This window comes from Chelonoidis abingdonii, chromosome 3 (genome assembly GCF_003597395.2).
Source record: "Chelonoidis abingdonii isolate Lonesome George chromosome 3, CheloAbing_2.0, whole genome shotgun sequence".
Lineage (NCBI taxonomy): Eukaryota > Metazoa > Chordata > Testudines > Testudinidae > Chelonoidis > Chelonoidis abingdonii.
The window spans coordinates 156851175-156863668 of NC_133771.1; the positions used below are offsets into that span (position 1 = coordinate 156851175).

At 44.2% G+C, this 12494-nt stretch overlaps 1 protein-coding gene across 4 annotated transcripts in view; it reads right to left on the reverse strand.

Annotated features, from left to right (window-relative positions):
- BTBD9 (BTB domain containing 9) overlaps nt 1-9980 on the reverse strand; it is a 304822-nt gene extending 294842 nt beyond the window's left edge. For 2 of the 4 annotated variants that reach the window (XM_075064264.1, XM_075064266.1), the window contains exon 1: nt 9885-9980. The gene's annotated coding sequence lies outside the window, so the exon portion shown is untranslated. Of the gene's footprint in view, nt 1-2436; nt 2668-9884 lie in introns of those variants that run through there. The other 2 variants (XM_075064265.1, XM_075064267.1) reach the window with 2 other exon arrangements.
- Between the last annotated feature and the right edge of the window lie 2514 nt (nt 9981-12494).

Below are 12494 nucleotides of genomic sequence, written 5' to 3' on the forward strand. Positions count from 1 at the left end.
AGAACTTTTATTGTTATATAAAAAAAACATACTGCGTAATATTAAAACAAAATATTTCAATACAATAAGCCAGCGTCTCAGGAAATCAGAAAACAGTGAAATTGTCTGGATTTAGTTCAACACACAAACACACAGGAAATACCAAATAAATGAATTAATACTGTGTCTTAAGTGTTGAAATCCATATGCTTAAATATATATTTTTACTATATTATATACGAATGGCAGAGTATATAACACTGCCCAGAGATGAGAAACCATTAACAGCAAGAATCATATGTGCTGTGACACTAGCCTGAACAATTGTAAAGGTTTTATTTAAGTTACTGAACCTTAATATTTTAACAAAATTTAAGATTTGCTAGGGTCAAGCCACATAAATTAAAAACTAAAAATAAAATCAGTAATTTTAAGGTTCCGATCCAAATCCATGAGACATGCTGGTACTTAATTCACGTCACTGTTAGTGAATAGGGTTGGTCTGCATTAAAACTTTAAAACCTCTACATGATTTTGGTTATCAGTGATAAAGCTAATCAAGAATTTAAATAAAAACCATAAATACAGTGGTGATATTTAGGATTCAGTTCATAATACCATCACTGTTTTACTCTGTTTTAGTGATAAGATAAGACAGTTGCAATTCTTCCCTTGAAACACAAGCCAGACAATGCCTACAGTTGCTTATCTTCTCTTTCTTTCTTCTCAATAATTTTTCCTAAAAGGAATTCTTCCTTTTCTGTAAATTCATATTATTTGGGATATTTACCTGGAAACAAAATTTTTGTTACATATGCTCTTTTCTGGAGTCATTATCCTACCCAACAGTCAGAACCATAGTTATGTAACAGAAATTATCTAAGCTGTTGAATAGGCACAAGTAATATCTTAAAGATCCTTTTCTCATATAAATACGTCTTTAGTAAAAAAGTACAAAGAAAAAATATTTTAGGTAAACAAAATGATCCTTAACCAGAATGTCTTCTTATATTTTTAAATGAAGCATTAGCAAATAATTAATTCTGAATGTCTTTGATTTTGCTGGATTAAGTCATTTTGTCAAAATTATTTTAATGTATCTTTTTGGTACTTAATTTCTTTGAAGTTGGTAACACTAGTGGAAAAAAATAGAAATTCATCTCACACACATATGGAATACTTAAAAGTCAAAAAATCTAAGACATTCCATTGGAAAAAAATTAAAAAAAATTTCATTGACACTGTATCAAGTCTAGAGGTCCTTAAAATGCAATGCATAAAACTATAAATCTCACTGAATTATAAACAGTACACTTTCATTGATACTGGTTCTCTAGGAATCTTCAAAATAGGTACAAAGGAGAAAAAAAAAAAAGAGAACCCAGACTAAATCAAAATTTTACTATAGAAGATATCATTGGTATCATCTGCAGTCTGTATGAAAACCTTACTATGAATATAACAAAAATACTGTGTTGCTATATGTGATGCTCCATATTATTTATAGAAATATGAGTATTATATAAATATGGCATAACTAAGATATATTTCATGTAAGATGGCTCATGTAAGATATCATTGGAAAGGTTATGATTTAGTGAATGTGATTATCCAGTTTGTATACATGTATCATTTCTGTATCTGGAGTTAGGAATATTGACTATGTAACAATTACAACTGTGGTTATACTTGGAGACATCCACCACACAGTAACCAATCAGCTTTGATCAGCCACTAGAAAAATTCTTTGAAAATGTGGATCTCCCATCTTCCAGGAGTTTCTTCCTGTGGACGCTGCAAATAAACCTGGTTTCATGGTTGCTTTGACACTGCAAGGTCAGGTGATAATGTCACCTACTACAAAGTACCACCTTGGACACTGCTGATATTTTTCCAGTGGAAACAAAGGCTTCCTGCCTTATGTAAATTCTTTTTAAGGCTAGGCAAACAGGTCTTGAGCAGGAAGGCAATGGAGAAGAGAAGAAATACTGCTGAAAGTACCTGAAGAGATAAAGGAACTGAGCTGTGGGAAAGGCAAGGGTTGAGTCTAAATTAAGACAGGAGTCTAGTCTGTAAAAAGAAATAACTGGAACTCTAAGCTACAGAAACTCTGCAACTTGCCTAAAACAATGTTTAGGGTGAAAAATCACATTTTGTTACCTGTTTTTTGAGCGTATTAAGCTTAGTTTGCATGTTTTGTTTATTTGTTCAGTAATTTGCGTTCTTCTGTTTACTATCCCTTATGATGACTTAAAATTTAACTTTTGTAGTTAATAAAAGTATTTCTTGTTTATAACATTATCCAGTTTGTGCCATTCATATCGTGGGGAGGAGGGGGAGCCAAGAAGCTCTGCACATTTCTCTCCACACTGAGTATTGAGCAATTTCCTAGCTGAATGTTCCCATAGAGAGCTGCTTTGCAGACTTTGTGTGATTCTACAGCTGGTGCGTCCTTACCTGTGTCTGTGTGTGATTCAGAAGAACAGGGAGATGGAGCCCAGGCTAGTGGAGCTGGCTGGTTCAGTGAAACTCCAATACATCAGGTAGCACACTGAGAGGGTTGTGGGGGGGGAGGTCCAACCCATCACAGTATCATTATAATTGTAATCAACAAACAAGCTGTAAAAACAGATCAGATTATGTCTCTCCATTCTGCAGGAACAGCAATTAATTTTATCCTGATATATCCCTGCCTTGATCATTAACGTCAATTGTAGCTGTGTCTGCATAACTGAGAGTATAACTGGCTTGAGCTAATGACAAGTAGTAACTCAAAGTAATCCATACAGTATGTACATCACAGAAGTGAAGACATTCTGAAATCTCCTGATTTCTGAGAATTAATGTAACAGTGTTACAATTAAAAAAAAAAAAAATGTTTTAGTTTGCCTTGCTCCCTACCCACTTCTTGTGGGAGGAGGAAAATTGAAGGAAAAAAATGGGATTAGCTCACTATTCTCTCTCCATTAGGCTGCCTTTTGCCAAAAAACTGTGTAGTGTAGACAAGGCCCAAGTGTCCATATGAGGAATTAATGTGAACTAGTTATTCAGCACTAAATTCACACCTTAATTTACTCTGCACTAACTTTCCCACACGGATAAGTTCAGAGCAGCTTTTTCTGAGCAGCAGCTCTTCCACAACGTACAATGGTAACAGATCAGGGGCAGGTAAACTTTTTGGCCTGAGGACTGCACTGGGTTTGTAAATTGTATGGACGGCCGGTTAGGGGAGGGGGTCGTGGCCTGGCCCCCACCTCGCCCCCCGGGATTCGTGCCCCATCCAATCCCTCCTCTCATTCCTGATTGCCCCCCCCGGGACCCTGCCCCATCCAACCATCCCTCTCCCTGTCCCCGACTGCCCTCGGACCCCCCTTTCAACACCCCGTTCCCCCCCGACCGCCCCGACCCCTATCCACACCCTCACCCCCTGACCACCACCCCGAACTCCCCTGCCCTCTATCCAACCCCCTCGCTCTGTGCCCCCTTACCATGCTGCCTGGAGCACCGGTGGCTGGTAGCACTACAGCCACGTTGCCTGGGCTGGAGCCAGGCCATGCCGCCGATCCCGCCATGCAGCACAGAGACCAGGTCAGGCCGAGCTGAGGCAGCGGGGGAGGGGCCGGGGCGAGCCTCCCATGCCAGGAGCTTGGGGGCTGGGCAGAATGGTCCCGCGGGACGGATGTGGCCCGTGGGCTGTAGTTTGCCCACCTCTGTAATAGATACTTAGACCCTGAAAGCACCTGTTAATATTATATATACACCATGTTATTTATATTCCAGAAGCACTTAAGAGATTCCAACCAATGTTAGGGCTCCACTGTGCTAGGCACTGTACTGACTCTCAGTAAGCAGTAGTCCCTGCCTGAAGAGTTTGCATTCTAAACAGACAAAGCAGACAAAGTGTGAGAGAAAGGAAAGTAACATGTAAGCAGAAGTTGGACAACTGAGAAACGGAGGTTAAGTGCCAGGAACTGAACTCAAGTCTCCCTTGAGTTCCAAAATCTTTAGACACTATAGTAATTGTATCTATACAATTCAAAGGCAAAAAGCTACATTAACGAAGTTGAGGTTGCTTGGTAGTATGTTGACAAATGCAATGTAATGCACATTGGAAAACATAATCCCAACTATACATACAAAATGATGGGGTCTAAATTCACTGCTACAACTCAAGGAACAGATCTTGGAGTCATTGTGGATAGTTCTCTGAAAATATCTGCTCAAAGTGCAGAAGCAGTCAAAAAGCTAACAATGTTGGGAACCTTTAGGAAAGGGATAGATAATAAGACAGAAAATATCATAATGCCTCTCTATAAATCTATGGTACAACCCCATCTGGAATACTGCATGCAGACCTGATTGTCCTACTTAAAAACAAAACAAAACAAAACAAAACATTGGAACTGGAAAAGGTACATAGTAGGGCAACAGAAATGATTAGGGGTATGAAACAGCTTCCATATAAGGAGAGCTTTAAAAGACTGGGACTTTTCTGCTTGGAAAAAAGACAAGTAAAGGGAGATATGATCGAGGTCTATAAAATCTTGACTGGTGTGGAGAAAGTGATTAAGGAAGTGTTATTTACTCCTTCACATAACACAAGATCTCGGGGTCACCAAATGAAATTAATAATCAGCTGGTTTAAAACAAACAAAAGGAAGTACTTCTTCACACAATGCACAATCAACCTGTGAAACTCTTTGCCAGGAGATGTTGTGAAGGTCAAAACTATAACAGGATTCACAAAAGAACGAGATAAGTTCCTGAAGGAGAGGTCCATCAATGGCTATTAGCCAGGATGAGTAAGGATACACCATCATGTGCTTAGCATCCCTAGCCGTGGTTTGCCAGAAGCTGAGACTGGATGACAGGGGATGGATCACTCGATGATTGTCTGTTCTGTTCATTCTCTCTGAAGCACCTGGCATTAGCTACTGTAGGAAGACCAGATATTAGGCTAGCTGGACCATGGGTCTGACCCATTATGGCCATTCTTATGTTGTCCCACTGCAGGAATGCTCAGCTGAGCAAAACTCAAATTTCTGAAACCAAGGAAATGCACAGTTAAGGCTGCCCATGGAACCTTAACTCTCCCTTCTTCCAGCAATGCCCCAGTAGATCTCATTAACACTCATATCTTTGCTCTGCCAGTGCCACAGTTGCTGAAATACACAAGCTCTTCACCTCCTCTTACAACCAATTCATCCTCATCCACAGGATTCCTTCTAACACTTTTTAAAGAACAAAAAACAAACAAGAAAAAGAAGAAAAAAAAAAAAGGTTGCCCATGCCACATCCTCCCTGGTCCCCTGAAAATGGCAGTAGCCAATGGGAATTATTTGCATACATTCCAGGTACAATCAGTGTGTCAGGTATTAGGTGTACCTTCACTAAAGGGTGAAGGTAGTAGTTAGGCCCTGTTGCTAAAGGTGCGTTTGTGATATAAGGACATGTGTGGACAATCTTGAGGTGTGTGACAGAGCTGTGATTATGCTCTGAGGAGATCTGTTTTGTACCCTTCAGTGTATATGAGCAAAGAGAAGAGCCGAATGTGCACCTCTGGGATCCACTATGCATCCTTTCAATGCAGAATTATGTAGGTTTGTCAGTAGCAAGGAATAAGGTTTTTATTACAAGAATTATTGTCAGCAGTGAGGTAGAATATGAGAAGATTTTAATGTTATGGTGGTACAGTGAAAGTGTAGGTTGAGAAGGTATCCTGTGAATAAGTGTAAGGAGGTTGCAAAAGGTTGTGAGGTGGTTCTTAAATTACACATGTGTGGTATTCTTTCTGCAGAGTTGGTTAAGTGTTTGTGTGAGGTCTGGATCTGGAACATCCTGAATCTTAAGCCAGGTCTACGCTACACACCTACATTGGTATAACACCACCATTCAGGGTGTGAAAAATCTCCATCCCTGAGCGACGTCATTATATTGACCTAACTCCTCGTGTAGACTCCTCTCGGGGAGGAAGAGATTAATTAAAGTGCTGCAGCCATGGAGCTGTAATGCTATATGTGAAGACAAGCCTTTCTAGTGCCAAGAGCTAACGCTACTTGTGTCTACATGCATACTGAGGCACTGCTTGAAGACAGTAGAGGGAAGGTGACATGGGCAACCTTTCTCCTCCACTCCCTTTTTATCCTTTAACAGTGTTAGATGGAATTCTGTGGGTGAGAGTGAATGGGTTGTAAAAGAAGCTGAAACATACACGCTTTTCACCAACGGTTGAAATTGCTCTTAAATACTGTTCACAATTTGGGCCACTAAAAACTTAGTAGGTGCCATGTATTACCAAAAGTAAAAATTGACTCAGACCATTTTGACTCACATCACAGCAACAGTTTGATCTCTAGCTCTGCACACACACAAAACACCTAGAATTAAAAAAACAAAAAAACAGCTATTTTATCCAGGGATTACATCTCCAGAAACGTTGGCTCAAATGACCTCCAATTTGGGTCATTAATCCTACTCTGTATTCCCATAAGGCCCAGCAAATTTAAAAAAAAAAAAACCATGAAAACAAGTGGATTTTAAAGCAGGATTTTGGAGCAGAGCCCAAAGCTGGAGTGCGGAGCAGTGGAGCTGCAGGTTTTAGCCCCGAGCTGGAGCGGAGCCAGAGAAGTCACTGTTGGTGCCGGTGCAGAGCTGGAGTGGAGCAATTAAAAAAAAACTGATTGTTTCAAATCCCTGTTTTAAAGCACTTAGAAGTGTCATCCTCTACACATCCATCTGCAGCATATAAGGCTCTGAAAGGTGTGAATAAGAACACGCCATGGAGATGAATAAAACCTGAACCAATAACTCAGGCTTTGTCTACACTGGAGCTTTGTCAGCAAAACTTTTTGTCGTTTGGGTGGGGTGTTTTTTTTAATACCCCTGAACGACAAAAGTTTTACCATTGAAAAGCACCAGTGTGAACAGCATATTGTCAGCAGGAGCGCTCGTTTACTGACAAAGCTGCTGCTGCTCATAGGGGGTGGAATTTTTCTGTCAGCAGGAGAGCTCTCTCCAGACAACAAACAGCAGCTACACTAAACACCTTTTAGCAGCACAGCCGTGTTGATAAAAATCTGCATAGCGTAGACAGCCTCAGACATGAGAACCACTCCATTTATCCCAGTGGTTAGTGAAAGTATAGGTTCGCATGTCCCTCTTAAGTGTTTCAGAGCCTGTGATATGCATTTAGTATGCCCATTCTCACTCAACACAAAGAGCAAGGATTTCCCTATATCCTGGCTCACATGGGGGCAGGAAGGAGATCAGATTCTCTCAAAAAGTCAAGCTCCCCCCAACCCCCAAAACTGGCTCACATGGAGCAGGGTAGGAAGGGGGGTGTTCAACCTCTGTATATGACCATGGGCCCTGTAGATCTTGGCATACACAGACAGCAAAGAAAGGGGCTCAGTCACCTCAAGAGGAACAAGCCCCCTATATCCCAGGGGCAGGGAGGGTGGCTCAGACCTCCACAGGGGGGCAAGAGCTCTCCAGATATAGACACACACACAGAAGAGGAGTATGTGGGGTTGACAGGTGCCCCAGCCCAGGGTCATCTCCAGGAACCAGCGCACACAAAGCACATGCCTGGGGCGGCAAGCCGCGGGGGGCGGCCTGCCAGTCACCATGAGGGAGGTCCACTAGTCTCGCGGTTTCGGCAGCAAATTGGCGGCAGGTATGCCAAAGGCACAGGACCGGCGGACCTCCCACAGGCATGCTGCCGAAAATCACCTGACTGCCGTGCTTGGGGCGGCAAAATACATGGAGTCACCCCTGCCCCAGCTTCTATTCTACACCAATCCTGCTGACACTCATCCCCATGTCCCCCTTCCCAGCATCCCCCCCTCCAAATCCCATAATCCCCAAGCCTCCCTCCCTGCTCCTCTACTACTCACCACTATTTATCCCCCTCTATTTGCTAGAGATCCAAACCTCTTTCCCCCCATCCCTCATTCCTCCATCCCCTAATACCTCTCCCTGAAAGCATTCGTGGCTAATTTTTTCCTCCTAAAGACTTTGATTATACCCCCCAAAAAATGAAATTGCCACCACAATTATACCACTCACAAGTTACACCAACCTTCGACCACTTAACCCATACACTCCTTTTATCTTACATGGGGACGTGTGATTAACCTATCCTGTTATTAGACAAGGTGGGTGATTTGATTTGCTCAACTTCTGTTGGCGAAGACAAACCTTCAAGCTACACAGAAGTCTGAGGAAGAGCTCAAAAGCTTGTCTCTCTCACCAAGAGAAGTCAGTCCAATCAAAGATATTACCTCGCTCACCTTGTCTTCCTAATATCCTCTACACACAGAGGCAGCTCCAGGCATCAAGCACGTGCCTGGGGCGGCCTGCCAATCGCTGTGAGGGTGGCAGTCAGGTGGGCTTCGGCGGCGTGCCTGCGGGAGGTCCGCTGGTCCCGTGGTTTTGGCGGTGGATACGCTGAAGCCACGGGACCAGCAGAACACCTGCAGAAAAGCTGCTGAATCCGCGTGACCACAGACCGTCTGCAGGCATGCCGCCGAAGGCCACCCGTCTGCCGTGCTTGGGCCGGCAAAAAACATAGAGCCGCCCCTGCCTGCACAGCTACAACATCACTGCAACGGAAAGTTATCCTTAGTTATGTTAATTGAAGGGTTAGTTCACAGCCAGTCTCAAAGAGGTCTGTGATTCATTCAGTCATTAGTACCTCTCGATTTAACAGTACAAGGCAAAATAAACCGGGGGGGGGGGGGGGAGGGTTGTAACACTGCAATCCTTGCTCAAATGATCCCAAATTTGGATTACTAATGCTACTTTGCACCTCCATGAGGCACATCAAATTTCAAAGAACTACGAGTAACCGGCTGGATTTCAGAACACTTGATATGCTGTAAAACTCAACGCTTGTAAACAGTGCCATTTTTCTGTATTGGTGCATGCACACTGTCCTCAATTTGGGTTCCCCACATACTTAGTAGATACCATGTACTAACTTGGGTAAAACTCAGCAGATTGAGACCATTTTGAGCTGCATCATATCAATAGTTTCATCTCTAGCTCCAAGCCCCCCACTCCCTAAAGCCACCTAGAAACTCTGAAAAACAGTTACTTTTTTTCTAGGCTTATGCGGCCACAACCCCTACTTCAGCTGACCCCAACAATTTGAGTCACTAACGCTACCCTGCATTCTCCTCGGGCACAACAAATTCCAAAGAAATCCAACTAAATCTGAGAATATTTGGAGAGATCAAACAGAAGTCATAAAGCAACTTTAATTATAGTGGCACTGCCGGGGCGCTAAAACAAGTGTCATACTATGGATATTGCTTCCGACATCCCCCGTTTCCTGCTCCCCACTACAAGCCATTTCAGGTGCACTCCGTTCCTGGCACAATATCAGGGTTTCTGCAGTTGGCCACCGTTTGTGCTCCCCAGTGCTGGGACCACGAATTAGCGCCTCACAGGGCTGCGCTGGGGTCGCTGTTCTGCACCGGCGGCATTCACCGGCCCTGACATGGCGGCGGGCGGGTGTCAACCGCGGCCGGAGGGGAGGCAGCGGCTCGGCCAAGGGCCGGTCAGGACGGAGCAGCCTGGACACCCAGCGCGACGTGCAACCTTTGACACATGGGAAAGTGGCCGCCCGACGTCGGGCTCCGCACGGGCTCCCAAGCGCTGGACGCGGCCCTAGCGCAGACCAGGACCCCGAAATCCCCCAAAAGGACGCACATGAGCCCTCGGGGGGCGGAGGAGCGCGACGGGCCCCGCAAGGGAGGAGCCCGCCCCCTCACACTCGAGGCGGGGTGAGCGGCCCGCATCACCCCTTGCCGGGGCTCTGCGCCCCCATGGCGGGCGGGTGGGGGCAGAGGACAACCCCGGATGATGCTGCGCCGGGTCAGCAACAGCCCCCCAGGACTCACCGGCCGGAGCGACAGCGGCACCCTCCCCCTTCCTCTACTCAGCTCCGCGGCGTCACTACGTCATCCCCCTAAACGTTGAGCTCCCCTAGCAACGACAGACGTGCCTCTACGTGCTGACGTACTTGGCAACAAGTAGACGACTCAACCACCGTCCTCTTTTATAACAGGCCTTAACAAATTTGAAGACTGTTATCAGGTCGGCTCTCAGTCTTCTTTCTCAAGACTAAACAGCCCAAGTTTTTTAAACTTTTCCTCTTGCATCAAATTTTATAAACCTTTTATAATTTTTGTTGCTCTGTTTTCAACTCACTCCAGTTTGTCCACATCTTTCCTAAACAGTGGCACGCAGAATTGGCCACAGTACTCCACCTGACGCCTCACCAGTGCTGAGTAGAGAAGAGCAAAGTAGAGGAGCATCTTACATAGGACGCGCCTGTTAATATACCCCACATATTAGCCTTTTTCTCAACTGCATCACTTTGTTGTCTCATATTCAATTTGTCATTAATTATAACCCCCAACAGCTCCTACCATCTAGCCAGTTCATCCCCATTTTTTAGTTGTGCATTTAATTTTCTCCCTAAGTGTAGTACTTTTCACTTGTTTTTATTGAATTTCATCATACTGATTTCAAGTCTCCAATTTGTCAAGATCACTTTGAATTCTAATCCAGTCCACCAAAGCACTTGCAATCCCTCCCAGCTTGGTGTCATCTGCAGATACTATAAGCATACTCTCCACTCCATTATCCAAGTCATTAATTAAAATGTTGAATACTTTTAGACCCAGGACAGTTGCCTGCAGGACCTCACTAGATAAATTCTCTCAGTTTGACAGCAAGCCATGGATAACTACTCTTTGAGTATAGTCTTTCAACCACTTACATATCCATTTTATAGTAATTTTATCCAGACCAGATTTCCCTAGTTTACTTGTGAAAACATCATGGATCACTGTGCCAAAAGCCTTAGTAAAATCATGATATAGCATGTCTAGCACGTCCCCCTCATCTGCTAAACCAGTAACCCTGTCAAAGAAGCAAATCAGGTTGGTTTGGCATGAATCTTCTACAAATCCATACTGGCTATTCGTTGTAACACTATTATCCTCTAGGTGCTCAGAGATCGATTGTTTAATAATTTGTTCTAGTTTCTTTCTAGGTATTACAGTTAGGTAGGCCGGTCTGTAATTCCTCAGGTCCTCTTTCTTCACATTTTTAAGAACAAGTACCTACTCTGATTGCCTTTCTCCCAGTACTCCTCCATAAGTTCTCAAAGATAATTACTAATGGTTACAAGAAGTGTTCCCTCTAATTTTTTACAACCATGTGTGGAATGAATTTTGTTTGGTGTCCATCACCTTCATATTGGTGCACATAACAAAATTCATGTGGTGGGGGTGGGGCTGGGCAAGAGGTGGGTTGATGGAGGGCAGGTTTGAAGTGTGAAGGGATTCAGGGCGGGGCAAGTTTGTGCGGGGTTATGCACATAAAATTATACAGATCGTTTCAGGGGCAAGGAAGATGCACATTTATTATATAATTTATCTATAACCAATACAGCTAATACCTAAACACAACACCCCAGATGTTCGCAGCGCTGGATAGTTACCAGTCTCTGAAATACGCTTGGTCTGTGGTTGTTTTTGCAGCTTGGTTCGTAGCTGTGCAGCTAATTGGCCAGAAAACATGCACAAGGGCTGGTCTTTGTTGGGTGCGCACCAATGCCCTTCTATTGCAGCCAACATTACCAAAGTTTTCCATCTCACCCATTTTTTTTTATAGGCTTTTAGTTTGAATCAAAGCATCTATACAGGTCTTGCTGTGATACGCTGTCTCTGGTTCGGTGTGAATTGATCACCAATTGCGACATGACTTCCAGCCTCGGAACCTGATTCTATTCTCACTTTAATTGTACCTTTGTCTTTTCTTTTAGTAACTCTTCTTACTTGTCATGGCTGTTGTTGTCATCTCAGGCCCTCGGTGTTTGCACTTAACTTATCAGAAAGGCTGGGCTGGAGGTTATTCCATATTCATGCATACTCATTCACACATCTAAACTAAACTAATGAAGTTTTACAGCACGTTTGAAAATGAAGTTACATCCAGGGTTTTACAAAAAGAAGTGAGCATTCAAATGAGTTTGACTACAAGATGGAGTCTTATTAAAAACAGGGTTAATGAACAATTTACAGTTTGAGAGGCAAACAGTAAACAGAGTTTACAATGTTAAACAGTGACAACCAAGATAATATTCATTTTAGCTGGCCTCAGGGTACTGTGCTGGGCCGCTTCAGGAGCAGTCGGCCAGGGCAGGCAGGGGCCTGTCTGACCCCCTGCACGTCGCTGCCCACCCCAGAGCACACTCCAGGTAGCATGTTGGCGGAGCCCCCCCCCCCCCAATCCTCCTGCACCCCAACCCCCCTGCCGATCCCCCTGCCACATCCCACACCCCTCCTGCACCAACCCCCTGCCCTGAGCCCCCTCCCACACTCCTCCCTGCACCCATGCCCTCTTGTACACTTCACACCCCTCCTCTTCCCCAACCCCTTGCCCTGAGTCTCTTCCCGCACACCTCACCCCTTACCACACCCCAATCCCTCACTCCAGCC